The sequence below is a fragment of the Erinaceus europaeus genome, chromosome 2 (genome assembly GCF_950295315.1).
Source record: "Erinaceus europaeus chromosome 2, mEriEur2.1, whole genome shotgun sequence".
NCBI lineage: Eukaryota > Metazoa > Chordata > Mammalia > Eulipotyphla > Erinaceidae > Erinaceus > Erinaceus europaeus.
Window position 1 is genome coordinate 11,215,051 of NC_080163.1, and position 26,726 is coordinate 11,241,776.

Below are 26,726 nucleotides of genomic sequence, written 5' to 3' on the forward strand. Positions count from 1 at the left end.
TTTCTTGTGAGATGTATCATGGGAAATTTAGACATAAATAAGTGGTTGAAGAACTGCAGAAGTGAGATCTCTGAATCTCTCGGATTCCCTTCATCGTGTCAATAACAGATGTCTTAGTTTGAACACACTGACCTAGGAATATAAAGAACAAAGGCAGAAGGGCAGACATCAGTATATACCAGAGTTTTCTGTAAATTCCACACATGAATCTATGCTCACATGTAGGACAGATTGTGATCAATATCTGTGACATGAAATAAAAATTGAACAGTCAGGGGCTAGGTTGTGGCACATTTAGTTGAGTGCCCACATTAAAATGCAAAGATCCAGGTTCCAGGAACTGGGTGGTAGCACAGTGGGTTAAGTGCACATGGTATAAAGCTAAGGACCTGCTGCTGAAGGATCCTGGTTCGAGCCCTTGGCTCCCCACCTGCTGGGATGGAGGGGGGGTCGCTTCATAAGTAGTGAAGCAGGTCTTCAGGTGTCTATCTTTCTGTCCCCAGTCTTCCTCTCCTCTGTCAATTTCTCTCTGTCCTATCCAAAAAAACAAAAACAAACAAAAAAAAGGTGGCCAGCAGAGGCTCCAAAGTGCCAGCACTAAACCCCAGGGAAAATCCTGGAGGCAAAACAAACAAACAAAAAAAAAGTTCAAGCATCATGACCCACCTGCAGTGTTAAAGTTGTGTAAGTGGTGAAGCAGTGTCGCAAGTCTCTCTACCCTTATCTCTACTTCTCTACCTATTTCCCCCTTCTCTGCCAACGTCACTCTATCTCTATCTAAAATAAATAAATACATAAATAAAATTTAAAAAACAAATTGAGAAATCAGTGCTTCAGTTAGGCACTTGGACTCCACAAACACTTCAGACACAGAGTGTAACCGTGAGTAAGCATTTACAAGGGATGACCAAAAATTAATACTGCTATACTCAGAGAAACAGGAGTCAAGTTCTTGTGTTCAGAAGTTTGATTTCTACTGTTATGTAATAGAAGGCTGGGGGCTAGGTGGTAGAACAGCTGGTGAAGCGCACGTGTCACAGAGCGTGCAAGGACCAGGCTTAAGGATGCTGGTTCGAGTCCCCAGCTTCCCACCTGCAGGGGAGTTGCTTCACAGGCGGTGAAGCAGGTCTGCAGGTGTCTATCTTTCTCTCCCCCTCTCTGTCTTCCCCTCCCTTCTCCATTTCTCTTTGTCCTAGCCAACAACAACAACAACAACAACCACAAGTGCCGGGATAGCCTGAGGGTACTTTTTCCTGAGCAAGTGCTCTCTGGGTGGGAGAGAACTCAACTGGAGCCAACCTAGGCTGCTGCGTGGGAGAGGGATCAGGAGCTAGCATAGCAGGAGATACACTCTGGAACTCTTGGAGCTGGAAAGCAATCCCAAGTGTGTTAAAACAGAAGAGCAGCTGTATATATAGCCTCCAAGTAGGGTGGAAACAGGATGTGACGTAGAGAGGGTGGAGCAAAAAGAGATTGGTAGAAATCAGGGTGTGACAAGGAGAGGGGGCGAAGCAAAAAGAGAGTATGAACCAGAGGGATTAAACCAATGCCCTGGAGGCAGGGTGGTGCTTAGTTAACAGTGGTTTATGTAAATAGACTGCAGCTTTAAGTGGGATCAAACCAATGCTCTGCAGGCATGGCGGTGCTTAGTTAAGCAGGATTAGAGACAGAGACTTTAAGCTGGGGGGAGCTGGCATACTACCCAACACACAAGGGCAACGAAAATGAGAAAAAATACAGCCTCCAGGAGCCGTGGATTTGTAGTGCTGGCACCAAGCCCCACCCGATAACCCTGGAGGCAAAAATAGGAAGTTATAGGAGAATCCACTTATCAGAAACACGGAGGAGGAGTAGTAAAGTATGGAGGAGTGATATTTCAGTGGCAGAGTTTCAAGCAAAGGTGATTAATACAGTTGGATTCAGGATTCCATCAACCTTAACATCTAGGATAAAATGAAAAGAAGCCTTGTCTGGGACAAGAAAATAGCATAGTGGATTATGCAAAAAGCTTTCCTGCCTGAGACCATGGGTTCAATCCCTTTCCAAGTTCCATAAACCAGAGCAGAGTAATTCTCGACTTAAAATAGAAGAAAATAGATCCTGCAGATCCTGAGCTCAAATGAGTTCTTCAGTCTCATTCTCTTAAGTTACAAACGTATCTCTTTTCTCAACAGCAAATCGATTTCTACTTTTTACATCAATTCTTTTTAAAAAATTAAAAAAAATATTTATAAAATGGAAATATTGACAAGGCCATAGGATAAGAAGAGGTACAATTCCACACAATTCCCACCACCAGATCTCTGTACCCCATCCCCTCCCTTGAAAGTTTTTCTGCTGGGCTAGTTTCGTGGGTGAGAGAGAGACACGACCAGGGACTCATGGCTGAGTGGGACACAATTCAGTCTTTATTGATGAGGAATGCAGGGCAAGCTAGCTATCTCTAATCACAATCCTGTCCTTATATATCTCCTGAGGCGGAAGTGTCAGGAAGAGGAAGTACGTAGGATAGGGGGTGGGGAGAAGGAAAAAGCGAATCAGTGGGGATTAAACCAGTGCAGGCAAAACAATGATTATGTAAATAGACCACAGCCACAAGCAATGCAACAGAAGGGGTCTTAGAAGCAGAGTTTAGAAGCAGATCCACATTTTCCTATTCTTAAAAAAAAATTTTTTAAGTTTTTTTTTATTTTTTAAATATTTATTTTATTTATTCCCTTTTGTTGCCCTTGTTGTTTTATTGTTGTAGTTATTATTGTTGTTGTCATTGTTGGATAGGACAGAGAGAAATGGAGAGAGGAGGGGAAGACAGAGAGGAGGAGAGAAAGATAGACACCTGCAGACCTGCTTCACCACCTGTGAAGCGACTCCCCTGCAGGTGGGGAGCCGGGGTTTGAACCGGGATCCTTATGCTGGTCCTTGTGCTTTGCGCCACCTGTGCTTAACCCACTGCGCTACAGCCCGACTCCCCTCTTTAAAATTTTAAAAAAAATTATCTTTATTTATTTATTGGATAGAGACAACCAGAAATCAAGAGAGAAGGGGGAGATAGAGAGGGAGTGAGACAGAGAGACACCTGCAGCCCTGCTTCACCACTTATAAAGCTTTTCCCCTGCAGGTGGGGACTGGGGGCTTGAACACAGGTCCTTGCACATTGTAACATGCTCAATCAACCAGGTGCGCCACCACCACCCGGCCGCCTACCCCAATTCCATATATCCCTTTTGGAGTATAAACCATGTGTTGTATAATCCTCCTAACATCTATACAGGAGCAACTACTATCATTTCCATTTTATATATTTAGAAATTAAGATAAGAATTTCAAGTCATTACCTACGTTCACTCATATAGTAATTGGCAAAGACACAAAGATAGATTTTGAGCTAAAATAAATCTGAAGGCAAACATAAAGGCTTAATTAATACTCTGTGCAATTAGTTCATGACAAGCATAAAGTACGTTTGTCACAGAAGATTTTATTTTTATTTATTTATTTATTTTATTTATTTTTTCCCTTTTGTTGCCCTTGTTGTTTTATTGTTGTAGTTATTATTGTTGTTGTCGTTGTTCCATGGGACAGAGAGAAATGGAGAGAGGAGGGGAAGACAGAGAGGGGGAAAGATAGACACCTGCAGACCTGCTTCACCGCCTGTGAAGTGACGTCCCTGAAGGTGGGGATCCGGGGTTCAAACCGGGATCCTTATGCCGGTCCTTGTGCTTTGCACCACCTGCGCTTAACCCTCTGCGCTACAGCCCGACTCCCGTCACAGAAGATTTTTATGTATAAAAAAATCTCATTTTGAAAACAACAAGGGCAACAAAAGGGAATAAATAAATAAAATAAATATTAAAAAAAGCTCATTTTTGAATGTAAATTGGTACAACCTCTGTGGAGAGCAGTCTGGAAAACTCTCAGAAGGCTAGACATGGACCTTCCATATGACCCAATAATTCCTCTCCTGGGGTTATACCCCAAGGACTCCATAACACCCAACCAAAAAGAGGTGTTTACTCCTATGTTCATAGCAGCACAATTCATAATAGCTAAAACCTGGAAGCAACCCAGGTGCCCAACAACAGATGAGTGGCTGAGAAAGCTGTGGTATATATACACAATGGAATACTATGCAGCTATCAAGAACAATGAACCCACCTTCTCTGACCCATCTTGGACAGAGCTAGAAGGAATTATGTTAAGTGAACTAAGTCAGAAAGATAAAGATGAGTATGGGATGATCCCACTCATCAACAGAAACTGACTTAGAAGATCTGAAAGGGAAACTAAAAGCAGGACCTGATCAAATTGTAAGTAGGGCACCAAAGTAAAAACCCAGTGGTGAGGGGTAGACATGTAGCTTCCTGGGCCAGTGGGGGGTGGGAGTGGGCGGGAGGGATGGGTCACAGTCCTTTGGTGGTGGGAATGGTGTTTATGTACACTCCTAGCAAAATGTAGACATATAAATCAGTAGTTAATTAATATGAGAGGGGGAAATCAATTGTATGTCTCAAAGTTTCTCAAAAGACAAACTGAATCTTTTAAATATATAGGCTATGTATTTGATATGCGGACTCTCTCAAAAGCCTAGACCAAGTAGATTAGAAGCTTCCAATAGCACAGCTATATACAAGATACTGGGTACTGTACAACAAACCATAACAAAGGGACTTTTCAAAGTTAACCCAATTAACAAATAATGTGATGATAACATTAACTATCGATTGTCTTTTTGAACCCTAAGACAGCAGGAACCTCACATCTCCACTATAGAGCCCCTACTTCCCCCAGTCCTGGAACCCTTGGATAGGGCCCACTTTCCTGTATGCCTCTCCCAATCCATACCAAATAATATTGCATCCGCCGATCACAACCTAACCAACGCAACGATTGCCACCTCAACATGCTTCACCTCAGACTGTATCCAGAGACTTCACGTGTGGAATGACAACCCTTCAGCTTCATTACTCGGGTGAGACCTTTCCTTTAATAGTACACTCTAATTTCATCTCAGGTAATTCACTTTCTAACAAAGTCCCATAACCTAGATATACACCAGTTTCTGTGAGAGAGAGCTTATGTGCACACGTATCCATAAACTACTGCAAAATATATACCTGAAAGCAGGATTACACTAGAGTTTGCAGTGAGTACCTCCCTAACACTTCCTCTCCACTATTCCAAGCTTGGGATCCATGATTGCTCAACAAATTGTTTGGCTTCATATGTTAATTCTCTTTTCAATCACCAGGTTCCAGATGCCACCAGGATGCTGGCTAGGCTTCCCTGGATTGAAGACCCCACCAATGTGTCCTGGAGCTCAGCTTCCCCAGAGACACACCCTACTAGGAAAGAGAGAGGCAGAGTGGGGGTATGGACCGACCAATCAACGCCCATGTTCATCAGGGAAGCCATTACAGAAGCCAGACCTTCTACCTTCTGCAACCCTCAACGACCCTGGGTCCATGCTCCCAGAGGGACAGAGAATGGGAAAGCTACCATGGGAGGGGGTGGGTTATGGGGATTGGGTGTTGGGAATTGTGTGGAGTTGTACCCCCCTACCTTATGCTTTTGTTCACTAATCCTTTCTTAAATAAAAAATTTAAGAAAAAAAAAGAGAAAAAAAAAGCTCATTTTTTCCTACTGTATTTTGTATATACCTTACATTTATATACTATATAAATAGGTCTAAATTTTTATTTACTTGATAGAGACAGCCAGAAATTGAGAGGTAAGGGGATATAGAGCGGGAGAGACACAGAGAAACATCTAGGGGACTGCTTTTCCACTAGTGAATTTTACCCCCTGCAGGTGAAGATGAGGGGCTTGAACTTGGGTCCTTGTGCATTGTAACATGTGAGCTCAACCAGGTGTGCCACCACCCAGCCCCTAGTTCTATATGATACAAACAAAATTAATATTTACAGGGAATTCCTACTTGCCTTGAAGCAAGTAAATTAAATATTAATAATTTTAAGAAGTTACAAGCTTAGCTTTAAGGAGAAATCTCTGTTACAATGGTTTCATGTATCAGCATTTGAAAAGATATTTACTCCTCTGAGGTTAAATCTGTTCAGAAATAAAGTCATTAACCCGACGGAAAACAGATGTTGTAGCTAGTACAGAAATTTGGGACTGGGGCTCAAGGTTGCCCTCTGCTAGGAAAGCCAGATAGACAAATGTACATATATTCTAGCTATTTTCTGTCCGTGGGAAATCTTCCATTTACCTACTAGTAGCAGCCCAGTAAGGCAAGGACTTAGCATGATACAACATATGATAGGAAAAGCTATCTTTCCTCTAAATTCATCGCTAAGCAGTATGAATATTAAGAGGTAATGAAATGCCAATTCTAATCTGCAAGCAAAAAGATAAATCCACGGTATTATTGAGGTTCTTTGTTTGGAGAAATTTTTTTTTTTTTGCCTCCAGGGTTGTCGCTGGGGCTCGTGCCTGCACTATGAATCCATTGTTCCTGGATGCTATTTTTTTTTTCCATTTTTGCTGCCCTTGTTGTTGTTATTGATATTGCTATTGTTGACAAGACAGAGAAATCGAGAGAGGAGGGGAAGAGAGGAAGGGGGAAAGAAAGATGGACACCTGCAGACCTGCTTCACCACTTCTGAGGCAATCTCCCTGCAGGGGGAGAGCCAGGGGCTCGAACAAGGATCCTTGCAGTTTTGTGCCATGTGCACTTATCTCACTGCACTATTGCCTGAACTCCCCCCCCCCCCAAATTTCTTTTTTTAAAGAGACTGCTCTCAATAAACTAAGAGCTTCATTACATTACCACCTTACTTGTAAGAGGGTTGAAAAACAGCTAGCAGTAGCCCCAACAGGGGCCAAGCCATGGAGCACTGGGTTAAGCACATACATTACAGTGTTTCAAGGACCCAGGTTCAAACCCCTAGTCCCCACCTGCAGTGGGGGGAAGCTTTACAAGTGGTGATGTAAGGCTGCAGGTGTCTCTCTGCCCCTTTCCCTTTTTTACTTTCCCTCCTCTCTCAATTTCTCTCTGTCTCCACTTAATAACAAATAAATAAAATATTAAAGAAATAGAAATGAGAATATTTTCATTTGATCTTCAACATGCTGATAATAATTATGCTACTTATACATTTAAATTTCCATATTAACATTTTAAAAAGCTTTTAAATTATTTTTTATTATCTTTATTTATTGGATAGAGACAGCCAGAAATTTAGAGGGAAGTGGGTGATCGAAAGAGAGACAGAGAGACACCTGTAGCCCGGCTTCATCACTCACAAAGCTTTCCCCTTGCAGGTGGTGACCAGGGGCTCGAACCTGGGTCCTTGAACACTGTGATATATGTGCTCAACCAGGTGCACCACCACCCAGACCCATATTAATCTTCTAAGTAGTGCAGAATAACCTGTATTTCTTTCACTACAGAAAGATGTGTTTTTCAATGAGTATTTGATTTACAGAGGTCACGCTGATGTTCCCTTAACTACCTAGACAGTGATGTTTTTTTTTATTTTTATTTTTAAACCATTGGAAAAATGGGGCAAACAAGCGGATTCCTTTTATTTTGGGGAAATCACTGTCTTATTAGTTCAGAGACCAGCAGCCTCACTGAAGTGTATTTTGGTGCAGTTGAGAGCAGCTGGGTGAGGGCCACTTACACATGAACTCAGGGTTTTATATTGTGAAACTGAGGAATTTCATTGTTCCATTTTTTAAAAAAAATTATTTATTCCCTTTTGTTGCCCTTATTGTTTTTATTGTTGTAGCTATTATTGTTGTCATCGTTGCTGGATAGGACAGAGAGAAGTGGAGAGAGGAGGGGAAGACAGAGATGGGGAGAGAAAGACAGACACCTGCAGACCTGCTTCACCACCTGTGAGGTGACCCCCCTGCAGGTGGGGAGCCGGGGGTTCGAACCAGGATCCTGACACCGGTCCTCGAGCTTAGCGCCACCTGCGCTTAACCCACTGTGCTATAGCCCAACTCCCTCATTGTTCCATTTTTACAAAAAGAAGCTTAAGAAACTTGCTCAGTCTGATTTCCAAACTCACAGAAACCCGGGTTCATGGTAGTACAGAGCTATCAGGTGCCTCAGTGGTTATCAAGTTTGACAGTTTCATTTTACATAAATGAGAAATCTGTTTGCTAGACCCAGACAAAATGGCTCTGGCTCGAGGAGAAAACTATCAACACGACAAGCCATAGACTGGAAAATTAGAAAGAAAAACAATGATAACTCAAAAAATTATGAGGATGAAGTTTAGGAGTGGATTTCCCACAAAAATCTTGGCAGACTGAGAGCAGTGACAGCTCCACACAGGAGTCAATGTAAATAAATACAGAGTAATTACAAAACTAACAAGTCAATGCCAATTTGCCTCAATAAAAATCTTATTAAGAGCACAATGGTGGGGGCGGGGCAGACAGGGTCATGGTATACCCATTTAAGTGCATATAGTACCATGTGTAAGGATCTGTTCAAGGACCTGGGTTTGAGCCTCCACACCCCACCTGCAGCAGGGGACACTTCTCTCTCCCCCTCACTATTTTCTTCTCCCCTCTCAATTTCTTTCTGTCTTATAGAATCAAATGGAAAAAGAAAAAAAATGGCTATCAGGAGCAGTGGGTTCGTAGTGCTGGCACCAAGCCCCAGCGATAACCCTGGAGATAAAAACAAAACAAAACAAAACAAAACAAAACAAAACAAAACAAAACAAAACAAAACCAGTGCAGTAAAATCATCTGTATTAGCAAAGAAAACATTTAGTACTTATGAAAAAAATTCACTTGCTAATTTAAAAGAAACAGGCTAAGTATTTTAGATATCACTCACAGAAATACTCATATCATTATGTCACCAAAGGTTCTCAGTGACAAATGAATTACCCACTCATTATAATATATAGTGTGTTGATAATAAGGTATATTAAAAGTGGATTCTTTTTTCTTTAATTTTTATTTATAATCAAAGTGGATTCTTTTATTTATTTATTTTCCCCTTTGTTGCTCTTGTTTTTCATTGTTGTTGCAGTCGTTGTTGTTATTGATGTTGTTGTTAGATAGGACAGAGAGAAATGGAGAGAGTAGGGGAAGACAGAGAGGGGGAGAGAAAGATAGACACCTGCAGACCTGCTTCACCGCCTGTGAAGTGACTCCCCTGCAGGTGGGGAGCTGGGGGCTCGAACCGGGATCCTTACACTGGTTCTTGGGCTTTGCGCCACATGTGCTTAACCCGCTGCGCTACTGCCTGACTCCCAATAAAAGTGGATTCTACAGGCATGCAATTCTGACCACACTGAAGAAAACGTGAGAAATAACGGGAAGGTTCAAAGGCTAGTGGCAGATCAGTCTCATAGGCAGCAGCTATGATGCCATTACTAATCAACATTTTTTTTTTTTTTTTTTCTGGGAATTGCATTTTTTTTTTTATTTAAATTTTTAATTTAAGAAAGGATTAGTGAACAAAGGCATAAGGTAGGAGGGGTACAACTCCACACAATTCCCACCACCCAATCCCCATAACCCACCCTCTCCCATGATAGCCTTCCCATTCTCTAGCCCTCTGGGAGCATGGACCCAGGGTCGTTGAGGGTTGCAGAAGGTAGAAGGTCTGGCTTCTGTAATTGCTTCCCTGCTGAACATGGGTGTTGACTGGTCGGTCCATACTCCCAGTCTGCCTCTCTCTTTCCCTAGTCAGGTGTGTCTCTGGGGAAGCTGAGCTCCAGGACACATTGGTGGGGTCCTCAATCCAGGGAAGCCTAGCCAGCATCCTGGTGGCATCTGGAACCTGGTGATTGAAAAGAGAGTTAACATACAAAGCCAATCAATTTGTTGAGCAAACATGGATCCCAAGATTGGAATAGTGGAGAGGAAGTGTTGGGGAGGTACTCACTGCAAACTCTAGTGTAATCCTTCTTTCAGGTATATATTTTGCAGTAGTTTATGGATACGTGTGCACATACGCTCTCTCTCACAGAAACTGGTGTATGTCTAGGTTATGGGACTTTGTTAGAAAGTGAACTACCTGAGATGAAATTAGAGTGTACTATAAAAGGAAAGGTCTCACCCAAGTAATGAAGCTGAAGGGTTGTCATTCCACACGTGAAGTCTCTGGATACACTCTGAGGTGAAGCATGTTGAGATGGCAATCGTTGCGTTGGTTAGGTTGTGATCGGCGGATGCAATATTATTTGGTATGGATTGGGAGAAGCATACGGGAAAGTGAGCCCTATCCAAGGGTGCCAGGACTGGGGGAAGTAGGGGCTCTATAGTGAAGATGTGAGGTTCCTGCTGTCTTAGGGTTCAAAAAGACAATCAATAGTTAATATTACCCACACATTATTTGTTAATTGGGTTAACTTTGAAAAGTCCCTTTGTTATGGTTTGCTGTACAGTACCCAGTATCTTGTATATAGCTGTGCTATTGGAAGCTTCTAATCTACTTGGTCTAGGCTTTTGAGAGAGTCCGCATATCAAATACGTAGCCTATCTATTAAAAAGATTCAGTTTGTCTTTTGAGAACCTTTGAGACATACAATTGATTTCCCCCTCTCATATTAATTAACTACTGATTTATATGTCTACATTTTGCTAGGAGTGTACATAAACACCATTCCCATCACCAAAGGACCGTGACCCATCCCTCCCGCCCATTCCCACCCCCCACTGGCCCAGGAAGCTACATGTCTACCCCTCACCACTGGGTTTTTACTTTGGTGCCCTACTTACAATTTGATCAGGTCCTGCTTTTAGTTTCCCTTTCAAATCTTCTAAGTCAGCTTCTGTTGATGAGTGGGATCATCCCATACTCATCTTTAACTTTCTGACTTAGTCCACTTAACATAATTCCTTCTAGCTCTGTCCAAGATGGGTCAGAGAAGGTGAGTTCATTGTTCTTGATAGCTGCATAGTATTCCATTGTGTATATATACCACAGCTTTCTCAGCCATTCATCTGTTGTTGGGCACCTGGGTTGCTTCCAGGTTTTAGCTATTATGAATTGTGCTGCTATGAACATAGGAGTACACACCTCTTTTTGGTTGGGTGTTATGGAGTCCTTGGGGTATAACCCCAGGAGAGGAATTATTGGGTCATATGGAAGGTCCATGTCTAGCCTTCTGAGGGTTTTCCAGACTGCTCTCCACAGAGGCTGTACCAATTTACATTCCCACCAGCAATGTAAAAGGGTTCCTCTGTCCCCACATCCTCTCCAGCATTTGTTGCTGCTGTCCTTTTTGATGTATGCCATTCTTACAGGAGTGAGGTGGTATCTTAGTGTTGTCTTAATTTGCATTTCTCTGACAATCAGTGACCTAGAGCAGTTTTTCATATGTTTGTTAGCCTTTTGGATCTCCTCTGTGGTGAGTGTTTTGTTCATTTCCTCTGCCCATTTTTGGATGGGGTCATTTGCTTTTTTGCGGCTAAGTTTGCTGAGCTCTTTATATATTTTGGTGATTAGTTTCTTGTCTGATGTCTGGCATGTGAAGATCTTCTCCCATTCTGTGAGGGGTCTCTCTGTTTGTTTAATAGTTTCTTTGGATGTGCAGAAGCTTTTCAATTTGATGTAGTCCCATTGGTTTGTTTCTGCTTTGGTCTTCCTTGCAATTGGGTTTGATTCATCAAAGATATCCTTGAGGTATAGATGGGAAAGTGTTTTACCAATGTTTTCCTCTAAGTATTTGATTGTTTCTGGTCTGACATCTAGGTCTTTGATCCATTTGGAGTTGATTTTTGTTTCTGGTGAGATAAAGTGGTTCAATTTCATTCTTCTGCATGTTTCAACCCAGTTTTCCCAGCACCATTTATTGAAGAGAGCCTCCTTCTTCCATTTAATCCTTTGGGCCCCCTTATCAAAGATTAGATGCCCATAGGTGTTGGGATTTACTTCTGGGCTTTCAATTCTGTTCCACTGGTCTGTGTGCCTATTTTTGTTCCAGTACCATGCTGTTTTGATGATGATGGCCTTATAATATAGTTTAAGGTCTGGGAGTGTGATGCCTCCATTTCTGTTTCTTTTCCTCAAGATGGTTTTGGCAATTCTAGGTGTTTTCAGGTTCCAGATAAATGATTGTAGTGTTTGTTCTATTCTCTTAAAGAAGCTTGGTGGAACTTTGATGGGTATTGCATTAAATTTGTATATGGCTCTGGGGAGAATGTTCATTTTGATGATATTTATTCTTCCAATCCATGAGCATGGGATATCTTTCCATTTCTTGGTATCAGTTTCTATCTCCTTGAGTAGCGACTCATAGTTTTCAGCATACAAGTCTTTCACTTCTTTGGTCAACTTTATTCCTAGGTATTTGATTGATTTTGCTGAAACAGTGAATGGGAGTGATTTCTGGATGTCTTCTTCTTCAGATTTAGTGTTTGCATAAAGAAATGCCACTGATTTTTGTACATTGATTTTGTAGCCTGATACCTTGCTATATTGCCTAACAACTTCCAGTAATTTTCTACTGGATTCTTTAGGTCTTTCTATGTATACTATCATATCATCTGCAAATAGTGAGAGCTTGACTTCTTCCCTTCCAATCTGTATCCCTTTGATTTCTTTCTCTTGCCTGATTGCTATGGCAAGAACTTCCAATACTATGTTGAAGAGTAACGGTGACAGTGGGCAGCCCTGTCTAGTCCCTGATCTGAGGGGGAATGCTTTCAGCTTCTCTCCATTGAGTATGATGTTGGCTGTAGGTTTGCTATATATAGACTCCACTATCTTGAGGAATTTCCCATCTATTCCCATTTTTTGTAGAGTTTTGAGCATGAATGGGTGTTGGATTTTGTCAAAGGCTTTCTCTGCATCTATTGAGATAATCATGTGGTTTTTGGCTTTGCTTTTATTGATGTGATGAATGACATTGATTGATTTACGGATGTTGAACCAGCCTTGCATTCCTGGGATGAATCCCACTTGGTCATGATGAACAATCTTTTTGATGTGTTGCTGTATCCGGTTGGCCAAGATCGTGTTTAATATTTTGGCATCTATGTTCATCAGAGATATTGGTCTGTAGTTTTCCTTTTTTGTTCTGTCCCTATCAGCTTTTGGTATCAGGGTGATGTTGGCTTCATAAAAGGTGGAAGGGAGTATTCCTGTTTCTTCAATCTTATGGAATAGCTTAAGAAGTATGGGTATTAACTGTTTCCTGAAAGTTTTGTAGAATTCGTTTGTGAAGCCATCTGGTCCAGGACTTTTGTTGTTGGGGAGATTCTTAATAACGGTTTCAATTTCTTTGTCTGTGATTGGTGCATTTAGATTTTGTAGTTCTTCTTGGTTCAGTTTTGGAAGTGCATAGGTTTCTAGGAATTGTTCCATTTCTTCCAGATTCTCTAGCTTGGTGGCATATAGTTCTTTATAGAAGTTTCGCAGAATTCTCTGGATTTCTGTGGTGTCAGTTGTGATATCTCCTGTATCGTTGACAATTCTATTAATTTGAGTCTTCTCTCTTTTTTGTTTGGTGAGTCTGGCTAGGGGTTTGTCAATTTTGTTTAATCTTTCAAAGAACCAACATTTGGCTTCATTGATCTTTTGTATGGTTCTTTTATTTTCGATGTTGTTTATTTCTGCTCTAACTTTAGTGATTTCTGTCCTTCTGGTTGCTTTAGGGTTCCTTTGTTCCTCTTCCTCTAAGTCCTTGAGGTGTGTAGTAAGTTCGTTCATTTGGGCTTCTTCTTGGTGTTTAATATGTGATTGTATAGCTATAAGTTTCCCTCTCAGTACTGCTTTAGCTGTGTCCCAAATATTTTGATAGGTTGTGTCTTCATTTTCATTAGTTTCCAGGAACATTTGAATTTCCTGTTTGAGTGAGTGTCTGACCCAGTGGTTCTTAAGGAGCATGTTGTTTAGTTTCCAAATTCTATGTCTTTTAATAATTTTCCGTTTGTTGTTAAAAGTTAGTTTTACTCCACTGTGGTCTGAGAAGATACTTGGGATGATTTCAATGCTCTTGAATTTATTGATGCTGTCTTTGTGGCCTAGCATGTGGTCTATCCTTGAGTATGTGTTGTGTGGATTTGAAAAGAAGGTGTATTCCAGTTTTTTGGGGTGGAGGAGTCTGAAAATGTCCAAGAGGTCTAGTCTGTCAATCTCTTCATTCAATTCTCTTATATCTTTATTGGTTCTCTTCTTTGTTGATCTGTCTAAGTGTGAGAGTGGGGTATTGAAGTCTCCCACTATTATTGTATTACTATTGATGTATTTTTGAAATTCTTTCAATAGGTGTTTAATGTATTTAGATGGTCCCTCGTTGGGTGCATAGATGTTAATAATTGTTAAGTCTTCTTGGCTGATTGATCCTCTTATCATTATGTAATGTCCTTGCCTATCTTTTATTACTTTATTTAATTTAAAATCTATCGTGTCTGAGATGAGAATGGCTGTTCCTGCCCTTTTTTGTGGACCGTTAGCCTGTATGATAGTTTTCCATCCTTTCACTTTAAGTCTGTGTTTATCTTGTTGTGACAGATGTGATTCTTGCAAGCAGCATATGGTTGGGTTATATTTTCTGATCCATCCCCCCACCCTGTGCCTTTTGATGGGTGAGTTTAAGCCATTGACATTTATTGATATTATGGATTTAATGTATTGTAGTGCCATTGTTCTAAAAAACAATTTGTTTGCTCTGATATATTACAAGTATTATAGTGATGTTCTTGTTTATAAGAGGTCTTTTAATACCTCTTTCAGGGCCGGCTTGGTGATAGTTGCCTCCTTTAACTGTTGTTTGTCTAAGAAGGTTTTGATCCCTCCATCTAGCTTGAATGAAAGTCTAGCAGGATATATAATCCTTGGTTGAAACCCTTTTTCATTCAGGGCTCGATAGATATCTTGCCACTCCCTTCTGGCTTTTAGAGTCTGAGTTGAAAAATCTGCAGAAAGTCTTATGGGTTTTCCCCTGTATGTGACTTTTTGTTTCTCTCTTGCAGCCTTTAGGATCCTTTCTTTATCCTTACTTCTTCTCATTGTGACTATGATGTGTCTTGGTGTTTTCAGGTCTGGGTTGATTCTGTTTGGTACTCTCTGGGCCTCTTGCACCTTGATATCCTTTCTGTTATTCAGGTCTGGGAAATTTTCTTGTATTATTTCCTCTAGGATGTTTGCTTCCCCTTCCTCTCTTTCTTCCTCTGGCAGGCCAATTATACGAATGTTACTTCTTTTGAGATCATCCCATATGTCTCTGTTGTTGTTTTCAGTGTCTCTCAATCTCTTTTTAAGCTCTTTCACCTCTTTCTTAGTTTTCTCTAACTCATCCTCTGTCTGACTAATTCTGTTTTCTGCTTCTGTTAGTCTGCTTTCCCTTGCCTCAGCTTCTTTCTTCATTACAGCTATTTCAGCTTTCAGTTCTCTAATTGTCTCAAGATAATCAGTATTTTCCTTGGAGGTCTCAACTGTTGTTTCCCTAATACTGCCATTTCTTTCCTCCAATGTTGTTTTCATTTCTGTGATTAATAAGTTTATTATTGCTTGCATACTTTTCTTATCTATGGTTACTTCTGACTGATTTGTGGTTTCTTCTGGGCTCTTGTCTTCATTCATTGGGGTAGCAGTTTTATTTGTTTTTAATCTACCCATTTTTTTTTAATTTATGTGTTTCTCTCTCTTTTTTTTTTTTTTAATGTTCTGTTGTTCCTCAGTTGTTGTGTTTTGAGCACAAGTAACACTGTACTAAATACCTTTATGACAATTGCACTCACCAACCTCCGGAATAACCGTAGCAACTGAAGTAAGTATTGAAGGAGTTTAATCGTTACCAGTTAGCCAAACAATTTCTCCAGTCCGTGAAAAAATAGTAACCAAATCCCAGTGAAGAAAGAGAAAAGGAAGAGAGGATAGCAAGAATAGACAGTTATGCAAATCTACTATCCAGTGTATATTCTAAGGGTAACAAGAGTGTAAAGGGAACTAGAGCAGAGATACACACATAGAGAGTCCACTCTGGGTCAGATTTCTTCCCCAAAGTAATTCACAAATTCAGAAAGGCAAAGAAGAAAGAAGTGTATGACAAGATTAAAAAAAAAAAAAAAAAAAGAAAAAAAAAGAAAAAAAAAGAGAGAGATTGAGAGAGATAAGAGAGAGAAAAGGGAGAAGATAGGAAGAAGAGTTGTAATTAAAGAGCAGTGCGAGGAACTTCCCAAATGTGTATCAGTGAATTAACAAAAAAAAACAAACAAAAAAAAAAACCCTGTTTGGTGGTATGGGGTATCCTGCTAGTAGCTGGTCCCAGGCACTGCTTATGGGGGGAGGGGGGGCGGCGGGAAGGATGTATGCTTGAAAATTAAAAGGAAGAAAAAAGAATTTTTTCCCCCTACTCTAATTCTTAACCCAAATTAAGTTATAGAAACATCCTTGGTATGACCGTTATGGCCCCTTATTGGATGGCCTGCTAAAGGCAGAAAATCCTATTGTTTACACGAGATGTGTCCGGAGCTCAAAGGCTGGCCGCTTCTGCTTCTCCGGGCGCCATTTTCCGGGAAACCCCGCCCTCCAGACTTTTTAAAAAGATTTCTCAAAAATGAAAACTAGCTCCAAGTCCTTTGATCCAATGAGAGCTATACAAGAGGCAGCCCCCGAGCTAAAGTGCTCTCTCCGGGTCCTCTGCCCGCCGCGCTCTGCAACCGGCGGAGGAGCCGCCTTCCCGGGCGGGCGGAGGACAATGCCCGGCGCACTCGCCTTGCCTGGCGCCGCCTGGGAATTCTGGCGCCCCGCTAGTCCGTGTCACCTTTGCTCTAATTGTTAACCCAAATTAAACTGTAATAACTTCTTTGGTGCCCCCCCCCCCCCTTATTGACTGGCCTGCTAAAGGCAGAAAATCCTACCTTTGCCGACGATGCTATCAGAGCACTCGCTGTTAGCGACTTCTCAGGCCGTCGCCATATTACCTCCCCACTAATCAACATTTTTAAGCAATATGTAAGATGTATATCCGTCTTTAACACAAAGAGCTAAAATAACTAACAAAGCGATATGTTTATTTATACTGACCACAGGGATATTGGTAAATACTTTTGAATTCTGAAAAAATACCATCCACAAATTGTCTATGTTTAGTTAACAATATAATTTAAGTGCATTTATAAATAAGCTTCAAGTTTTTGGAGACCCAAAAAATAAGCCAGCTTCTTAGAGTACAGAAATTCCTTGCTGAGACTCAAAAGGCTTCAGGCTCAATCACACTAGCACTGACTTTTGTTAGATCTGAGCAACGTTCTTGTTGTTTTGTCTCACACTTTCTCTCCTCTTTTGTAATAAACTCTTTTTAAAAAAATATTTATTTTATTTATTTATTCCCTTTTGTTGCCCTTGTTGTTTTATTGTTGTAGTTATTATTATTGTTGTCGTTGTTGGATAGGACAGAGAGAAATGGAGAGAGGAGGGGAAGACAGAGAGGAGGATAGAAAGATAGACACCTGCAGACCTGCTTTACCGCCTGTGAAGCGACTCCCCTGCAGGTGGGGAGCCGGGGTTCGAACCGGGATCCTTATGCCGGTCCTTGTGCTTTGCACCACCTGCGCTTAACCCGCTGCGCTACAGCCCGACTCCCCATAATAAACTTTTATATTACAAAGTTTTCTTTTGCTATTATAAAGCTTTCTGGCTGGTGTTTTTAAATCATTCAACTATGATGTTACTGACTTTTTTTTTTTTTCCTCCCTAAGACCATGTGACTCATCCTAGGTTTCCAATACAGAGAAATGAATATATTAAACAAAACATACATTTCCCATTTAATAAGTATTTAGCTATTTTCACTGTTCTGTCTTCTAGGGAAATGACACTCATACTTGATTCCACTACTTAAAGCTTTATGAAACATAAAAAAAAATAGTTTTCCTATCTTCTTTTAGAATTTAAAATACTAGATGCTAGTACAAAATGACTAGACACAGCAGATTTAACAAAGAAGCAAAGCATTTTTCAAAGCCATAGTGGTATTTGTTGCTTGTCTCCTGGGCTTCAGACAGAGAGAGAGAGAGAGAGAGAGAGAGAGAGGGAAAGAAACCACAGCAGCTCTGAAGCTTCTTTCAATGCAGTGAGGGCTGCACGCAGACCTGGGTGGAGCACATGGACAAGCAGTTCAGTAGCCAAGTGAACTATTTTGCTGACCCCGCTAGTGGACTTTAATTTGAAAATCCCTTCTAGAAATTCTGGCCCATCTGTGGGAATGACCAGCAACTGTAACCTCTCTCCTCTCACAGGACTTAAATCTTAAAAGTAGTAAGACAATATTGATATGGGGGATGAAAGAATTAGTAAACTGGATTGCCTGGACCGAGTCCTATAAAAATCCAGCAACATAAAAGTAGTCTGTCATTTGGAAGCAAGAGAAAGGAGAACAGTAGACAGGACTAGGTTGTTTTCTACATTATGTGGAAAAGTTGTTGACACAAGTTTTGAAAGGCAGCTCTCTATGTCAGTTTTATTCCACTGTACTATTCATTTGACTGTCATACCAAATATGTTTACTGGGGAAATGAAGATTTACAAGAATGTGGTTGTCACAAGTGGACAGTTTCTTATCTCTCTGTGATAGCTGTTAACACATCACACCCATCCTCTAGCTTGGACCCTGTCTCTACCATAAGAGATTGTACTCTCTTTTCAGTTTCCTCCTGTGACCCCTCCCTTTCCAGTAGTGGGATCTGTGGCAGTAGTCCATGCTTCATTCAAGTATTACCCTGTAATTTACCTTTTTTTGTGTGTCCTATGCCCCACCTATTAAAAACTCTACATAGCTGATTTATGTTGCAAGTCATTCAAAAACTTAGAGATTTTCCATAGTGCTTTTAGAGGAGCATTTTTTGTAATGTAAATGTCAACATTCTTTGTATCAGGGATAGTGTGTCTAATTATGCTGATATTATATAGCTCATATAAATCTACAGAGTATCTTAAAATCAGAATTTAAAGTTTATGCCCTTGTTTCTTTTACTTCTTGTTGGAACCAGGGCCTCACACTTACATGATCTCACCTCTCTGGGCCACTGTTTCATTCATTGAGAGAGAGAGAGAGAGAAGGAGTGATATCATAGCGCTAAGAGCTTCTTCTGTTACAGAGACTCCCTCATGGTGAAGGGGTTTGAACCTTGATTATGCTTAAGGCACTGTAGGCATCCTATCAGGTGAGCTATCTCTTGGTCTCTCTGCCTTTTGTTTAATTTTTTTGTAAGGAACCCTTACTTATGTAGTAATCAGTGAGACATATGTAAGTGTTAAGAAAAACTTACTGAAAATTTTGCAAGGTAAGCCAAAAATTTGATTTTTTTTTCTTTCAGAATAGTATATGGTTGGGTACTATTACTGAACTGAAAGGTCTCACTCATTTGGATAGCTTAAAAAAAAACTACATTAACTTAAAACAACAAAAACACTTTCTTACTCCTTCCCCTAAGATCTACAGTATAATAAAAGTAAATAGTTCACAATTATGCTAAAGGAAGTCTTTTCTACATATGAAAATGTGATAGTCGCTTAAGTTCAGAATGATATATATATATATATATATATATATATATATAGTATATATATTTTTTCATCAAGCAATTGTTTCTGGCTTTTTCCGTATTTCTTTGCTGTCTTCTTGACATGCTGCTTCTACTTAGTGATATGCTGAGGTGGCTGATGACAGTAAAAATGTGAGATGTATGAAAAGAAAGAGAATTAAACACAACTTTTTAAAGGCACGTCATTTTTTTATCCTACTGCCATTGGAGTATAGTATCTTGTAATTACTGTGTTATGATTGATGGCTTAGTATTAGATTATTTACTAGATTAATGTTCGCTATACACACATGTAAATACTCCTACAATGTGCATGCTCACAGAGTAAGATGTACCAAGATATACCTGCGCGCATGCACATACACACACACACACACACACACACACACACACACACACACACACACACACACACACACACACAGGCATTGCATAGATATGTGGATTAGACATTTAGATACACTCAACTGTTGGTTATTATGCCAGGCCCCCTGCATTGCTTAACACTGTGGTCTATTTACATAATCATTGTTTTGTCTGAGACCCGCCCTGTCTGCAGGTCATTGGTTTAATCCTCACTGGTTAGATGGAAGCTTGCTCTCTCCACCCGCTCTCCTACGTGTTTCCTTTTTCCAACCTGCCACTTCCATCTCAGAAGGTATAAAGGCAGATCAATAAAAGCATTGAATTGTGTTCCCACTCAGCCATGAGTTCCTGGTTGTCTCTCTCCCGCCCGGGGAAGCTAGCTCGGCACTCAACTCCTCTGTACAAACACAGATTCACAATGCAGGAATAAATTCCATGGGTTAAAGAGTGGCAATGGCTTATAGAAATAAAAAACTTTTCTGTCATAGCTAAGTAGTCAAAACAGTTTTGGAACAGGTATCTTTCGTGATTATCATACTCATTGTGATTGAAAATGAAATATACTCAGAGAAATCCAACATGTAAACCTGATCAAATCAGTACTTTAGAAAATATCTGCATGGGAGTTCTGTGAGTGTGGCTAAGGAGGAACAAAGAATGAAAGGTTGTGCCTGGGAGAGACCATATAAAGCAAACAAACAAACAAACAAAAAGGGAACATCTGAAACCCCATAACAAAACCCACGAAGCCTGAGGAAAATCACACAGGGGCAGGTATGTGTGATGAGTGAGTGGAAAGGGGAAGGGTGTGGGGAGCAACATGGGCTACAAGCAGCTATAGTCCAAAGCTATCCCATAGCTTGGGAAAACAGACAGAGCCTTTGCTTCTCTCCCCTCCCCCCTTTTAAAATTCTTTATCAGGGAATTAATAGTTTAGAGTCAGCAGTAAAATAAAAAAAAATATTTTGTACATGTGTAACATTTCTCAGTTTTCCACATAACAATTCAAATCCCACTAGGTCCTCCTTGTCTTGTCTTTTCTCCTATTTTCTTCTCTTTCTCTCTTTGCCTTCAGGGTTATTGCTGGCGCTGGGTGCCAGCGCTACAAATCTACTGCTCTTGGAGGCTCCTTTCCTACCTCCCCTACACCTTACTAGATAGGACAGACAGAAATTGAGAGAGAGAGGAGGGTCTGAGAGAGCAAGGGGAAGATGGTGAGAGAAAGATAAGACACCTGCACAGGTGGGGAGCCAGGGGCTCAAACATGGATCCTTGTGCGGGTCCTTGCGCTTCATACTTTGTGCACTTAGCCAGGTGTGCCACCCACTACCTGGCTCATCTCCCCAGACACATTTTGAAGTGTTGACTTGGCACTGAGAGGCTGGCAACAGTGTGGGGAGAAGGCTAGTGTAGGTGGACCCCAAGCAGTGGGTGACTGTACATATGCCATTTGTCTTGAGTCAGGAGCTGGAAATAGAATATTGGGAAACAGTCTGAGCCATATTGCAATGTACACTGACCTGAATATCAGGGACACTTTCCCAGCCCCTGCTGCACCACCACATATAAACAATACAGCACAGCACCACCTGCTGGTTTAACAACTGAAACATGGATATGAACTCAGAAGTTGAGGTTCAAGATCACTGCCAACCAGACTTCCCTGGACAGACAACCCCACCAATGTGTCCTGGAGCTCCGCTTCTCTTCCCCATTAGGGAAAGAGAGAGACAGGCTAGGAGTATGGATTGACATGTCAACATCCATTTTCAGCGGGGAAGCAATTCCAGAAGCCAGACCTTCCACCTTCTGCATCCCACAGTGATCTTGGGTCCATACACCCAGAGGGTTAAAAAATAGGAAAACTATCAGGGGAGGGGATGGGCTACGGGGTTCTAGTGGTGGGAATTGTGTGGAGTTGTACCCCTCTTATCCTATGGTTTTGTCAGTGTTTCCTTTTTATAAATAAAAATAAATACAAAAGAAAACATGTCTGATTTTGATTTCAGGAAGCTAATTATGAAGACAGTCCAGGACACCAACCATAGCATACCAAAAATCTGTCACACTATCTTTCAAGCACAAAGGAGAAATCAAATGATCCCCAAATATACAGAAACTTAAGGAACTAAAAATTTTAAATTAGATTTATTTATTTATGGAACAGAGACAGCTAGAAATTGAGAGGGAAGGAGGTGATAGAGAGGGAGAGAGACAGAGAGACATCTAGAGACCTTGTTCACCACTTTTGAAGCTTTGCCCCTGCAGGTGGGGGCTGGGGGCTTAAACCTGGGTCCTTGCACATTGTAATAGGTGCACTCAACCAGGTGTGTCACCTCAGTCCAAGTTTCATCCTATGCGCTCCCTTTCTAACTCTGTCTCACAAGTTCCACTTTCTTCCTGACCCATCCCACCCAACACTTCTCCTCCTGCTTCCAGCAATGGTGAGGTGAAGACTGAGATTTTAGAGTTTCTGTTTTTAGGTTCCTCGATGGGGGTTGGGAATAAGAGTATGTAACAGACACCTGTTACACAAAACTGAGAGACCTTACACATGTAGAGACAAATGCTCTGTAATCCATTAACCCCCTAGAAAATAAAACAAAGATGAAATTAAATGTCAGTATGAATTTACTAGTATATTATCTGAATAATTTTTGTAAATGTTGTGAGAACAACTATGGATTTGACTGATGATTCAGTTGACAGCTAAGGTCACACCAGAGAAAAATCAAGGTGGAATCAAAGAAACTTAAACACTTTTTCAGTATAAATTGGTCACTTAGTTTGAAAATCATGTTTTGTTATTGCTTCAGTTGCAGCTCAATGAGTATTTCAAAATGTTCTTCCAAATGTGTGAACTGATATTGCCAGTGACTACAGAGTCTTAGATATAGAGGTGATCAGTGACATTATCTGGCCCAGTGCTTTTTCTCGGCATATGAACTAATCGTCTAAAAGTTTTGCAGCTGAGGAAATAAAGATGGCAATCATTACCATTTCAGGGGAGAAAACCTAGGCTTGAAAGCATTCAGTGAGTATCCAACTTTATTAGAACTTGTTACTAACCATCAGCACTAAAATTTAACTCATCAATATCACATGTTTTGCTTTCCAATATCTTATCCCATCTTAATCCTGTTGATAATTTTGAAGTGTTACTTGGAGATAGAAAGATAATTCACTAAGATAGAAATTCATTTCTTGGATCCCTGGACAACAGATGTCGTTATCCTGAGTATTTTGTTCAATGTGGGATTCAGAATGTCACTATTTGAAGAGTTACACGTTTTATGGAGCTGACCTCCACGAAGGGAAAGGACTTTGTCACTTTAGTCAGCGTGTTTAACAAACTTACTTTTGGTTGTGAGTTCTGAGTATGCACTAGACAGTAAGATCTTTACGCGATATATTTACAGGCTTCAGTCTCCAGTCTAGTTCTGAGCCACTGTGACTAAACAAATGTAATTGTTCTGAATGGACTCTAAATAGCTTCTGGCATTTTATTACAAAGCAATTACATCGGAGTCTTTCCCAGTGCTCAGGCATGCCTTTTTTTTTTCTTTCAAAATTACACAAACAGGTGAAATTAGCCATTACAAATGATAACCTACATGTCTGACAAGTAAGTGGATGTGAAGTGGAGGGAGGTTCAAGCTCAGTGAGCAGTTCGTTTTCAAGATAACTGCACTGAGAAATGTCAGCAGACGCATTCAATGTAGATGCATTGTTTTTGAAAAAGCATATGTACTTTGTTTCACAATGCTGTGAAACAGCGTCAGATGTGTTCAGCATTCCCTCAAAGTTAAGTGAACATTGACCTCTTATACATCTATGTCAAATTGAAATATTGATTAATCACCTCTAGTTTTAGACCAGAAGCAACTGGTTGCATTTGCTATTTAAGATACAGCCATGTGTAAATAGCATTAAATGACATACATCATGATAAGGTCTTGTATGATACAGCAAATTCTAACCATGGGATTTTCAAAGTAAACCAAACTCCCTAATAACTTGGTTACATGAATAACTATCTATTGTTTTCTTAAACTCCAAAACAGCAGGAACTCTCCCCATTCTCTATAAAACCCATATTTCTCCCAGTCCTGGAAACTCTAGGGGCATGGCTTGTCTTCTTGCAGGCTTCACTCAATCCGTACCATTTGATACTGCATGTGCTGAGCTCAGCCAAATTGATGGGACCAGTACCACCTCGACATGTTTCACTTTGGATTGTGTCCAGAAACACCAGGCGTGGAATGTCAACCCTTCAGTTCCAGAATTCTGGTGAGACCATTCCTAGCTCATAAGATTACTCAATGCCATATTGGGTGGTGCATCTCCTAACAAAGCCACAGAACCTAGATAAAGGTCAGGGCCCAGGAGACAGAACACATGTGCACATGTACCCATAAGTCAGATGTCAGGCCCAGGGGCAAAGAGAAAAAGGAAAAAAAAAATAGTATAACCACAGACCCTTTGAAATTTAACTAAAATATGCCTACTAGCTATCTACAAAATGGAGGACCACCAACTCTTCATCTGCATTATTCCAGCCTTTAGGTCCATGCTTGTTCAACAATTTGTTTGGCTTTGTATGTTAATTCTCTTTTCAGACACCAGGTTCCAGATGCTAGCAGGATATGATAAGACTTTCCTGGACAGACAACCCCACCAATATGCCTTGGAGCTCTGCTTCCCCAGAGCCCTTCCCCACTAGGGAAAGAGAGAGACAGGATGGGAGTATGGATCAACCTGTCAACACCCATGTTTAGCAGGGAAGCAATTACAGAAGACAGACCTTCCACCTTCTACATCCCACAATGACATTGGGTGCATACTCCCAGACAGATAAAGAATAGGATCAGGGGAGGGGATGGGATATGGAGTTCTGGTGGTGGGAATTGTCTGAAGTTGTACCCCTCTTATCCTATGGTTATGTCAATGTTTGCTTTTTATAAATAAAAAAATTAAAAAAAAGAAAAAAAGAAAGTGTCTGTTTGAAAGGAAAACTGTTTAAAACAAGGGTCTTTGTGGGAATCCCAGGACTCCCTGATTAGGGCCTCATGGCGAGGTGCCCTGATAGTGTCTTAAGGGTCATCATTAAAGTATGCCAGTCTTTTGCCCTTACTCAGCTTTTGTAGACCTTATTTTAGTAAGGTTAGCTTTGGAGTGGCTGAGGGAAGTGTAATAGGCAGTAGGTGAGGAGGGTATATAGGTATAAGTAGAAATTATTTCATTAGGTACTTTAAGATGCCTTTTTAGGTCTTTCTACTTGCTTGTTTCATTTATTGACTCACTGAAAACTATTGTGAACTTTTGCTTTCAGGCATATATTTTGCCCTAATTTATGGATACATGTGAACATCTGCCCTAGCTCATGGTACCTGGTTTATATCTAGGTTTTGAGGCTTTGTTAGGAAGTGGACCACCCAAAATGGAATCTGATGAGAAAGGAATCCTATGAGAGAGGAAAGGTCTCACCCGAGTAATGAGGCTAAAGGGTTGACATTGCATGGGCGACGTCTCTGGACACATTCTGAAGTGAAGCATACTGAGGTGGTACTCATTGCATTGAATAGGTTGGGATCATCAGATGCAGTATCAGTTGGTATGAATTGAGAGAAGCATGCTGGGAAGTAAGCCCCACCCTAGAGGTTCCAGGAATGGGGGAAATGTGGGTTTTATAGAGGAAGCAGGAGGTTCCTGCTGTCTTAGGGTTTAAGAAGGCAATAGATACTGCTCTAATCCAATGAGCCTAGACCTCGAATAGATCCCTCTCTCCATTATCTCTGGTCATCTCCATCAAGAACAACATAATGGACCCCTTTGGGGGCTTCCATAGGATCTTTCCCACAATGTAGATCAACAATAGTAGAGAATGTTCCATCCTCTGAAGAGGGGTTGGATAACATACTCTATCTACCACCTGAAGATGATGGGTCCTAAAATTGGTGTGATTGGAATGTTCCTACTGATGACCACAGAATGCAAGTTCAGACCTACAGGGATGTAGAGGTTACATAGGCTCCTATGGTGAATATGGGCCCCAGATCAAACTGATGGGGTTTAAAGTCAACAATATTTATACACTTTTCCCATATTTGGGAGCTCCTCTCTTTCTTTTCTTTTCTTTTCTTTATTTTTTTCTTTTTTTTGCCTCCAGGGTTGTTGCTGGGGCTTGGTGCTAGCACTATGAATGCACTGCTCCTGGAGGCCCTTGTTTCCCCCATTTTATTGGATACGATAGAAGAAACAAAGAGAGAGAGGGGAGAGAGACACGTGCAGACCTGCTTCACCGCTTGTGAAGCATCCTCCTTGCAGATGTGGAGCCAGGGGTTCGAACCCGGATCCTTGCATGGTTCCTTGCTCTTAATACTATGTGCGCTTAACCCAGTGCACCACTTGCCTGGGCCCCTGAGATGAGAATGTCTTCTAAGTGAAGAGGATATCTACGAACATTTGAGAATTGCAGATCTGTGCTCAAGTTTAACATGTTCTCAGAATATATCCTCAATGACCCATAGTTGCAAAGCTATTGATCTGATTATTGAACTCATCAATACATTCCCATCATAAATATATTTTGAGAGAATAATTGGAGACCAGTGGTGGAGAAAACCCAGGTTTTCCTCACAAGTGCAGGAATAATCCTTCCACAAAACAGAAGATGTTAACTTTCAGACTTTTTGAAAGACATCTTTGTATCACAGCATGGTCTGATATATATAAACGCACATCCCTGCAACAAAATAGCAGCAAGCAATAAGTATCCTTGAAACATATACTATGCCCTCAGGTGTTTTCTATTCTCTCTCTATCAGATCCAATTCATTAAAAAAAAAAAGATCTTACATTCCACTAGTTCA

The 26,726-nt window shown here is 40.8% G+C and overlaps 1 protein-coding gene across 2 annotated transcripts in view; it reads right to left on the minus strand.

Moving 5' to 3' along the window:
* The window catches only part of LOC103120541 (bifunctional heparan sulfate N-deacetylase/N-sulfotransferase 4), a 329,220-nt gene that overhangs the window by 172,955 nt on the left and 129,539 nt on the right, over positions 1 to 26,726 (minus strand). The window lies entirely within an intron of this gene.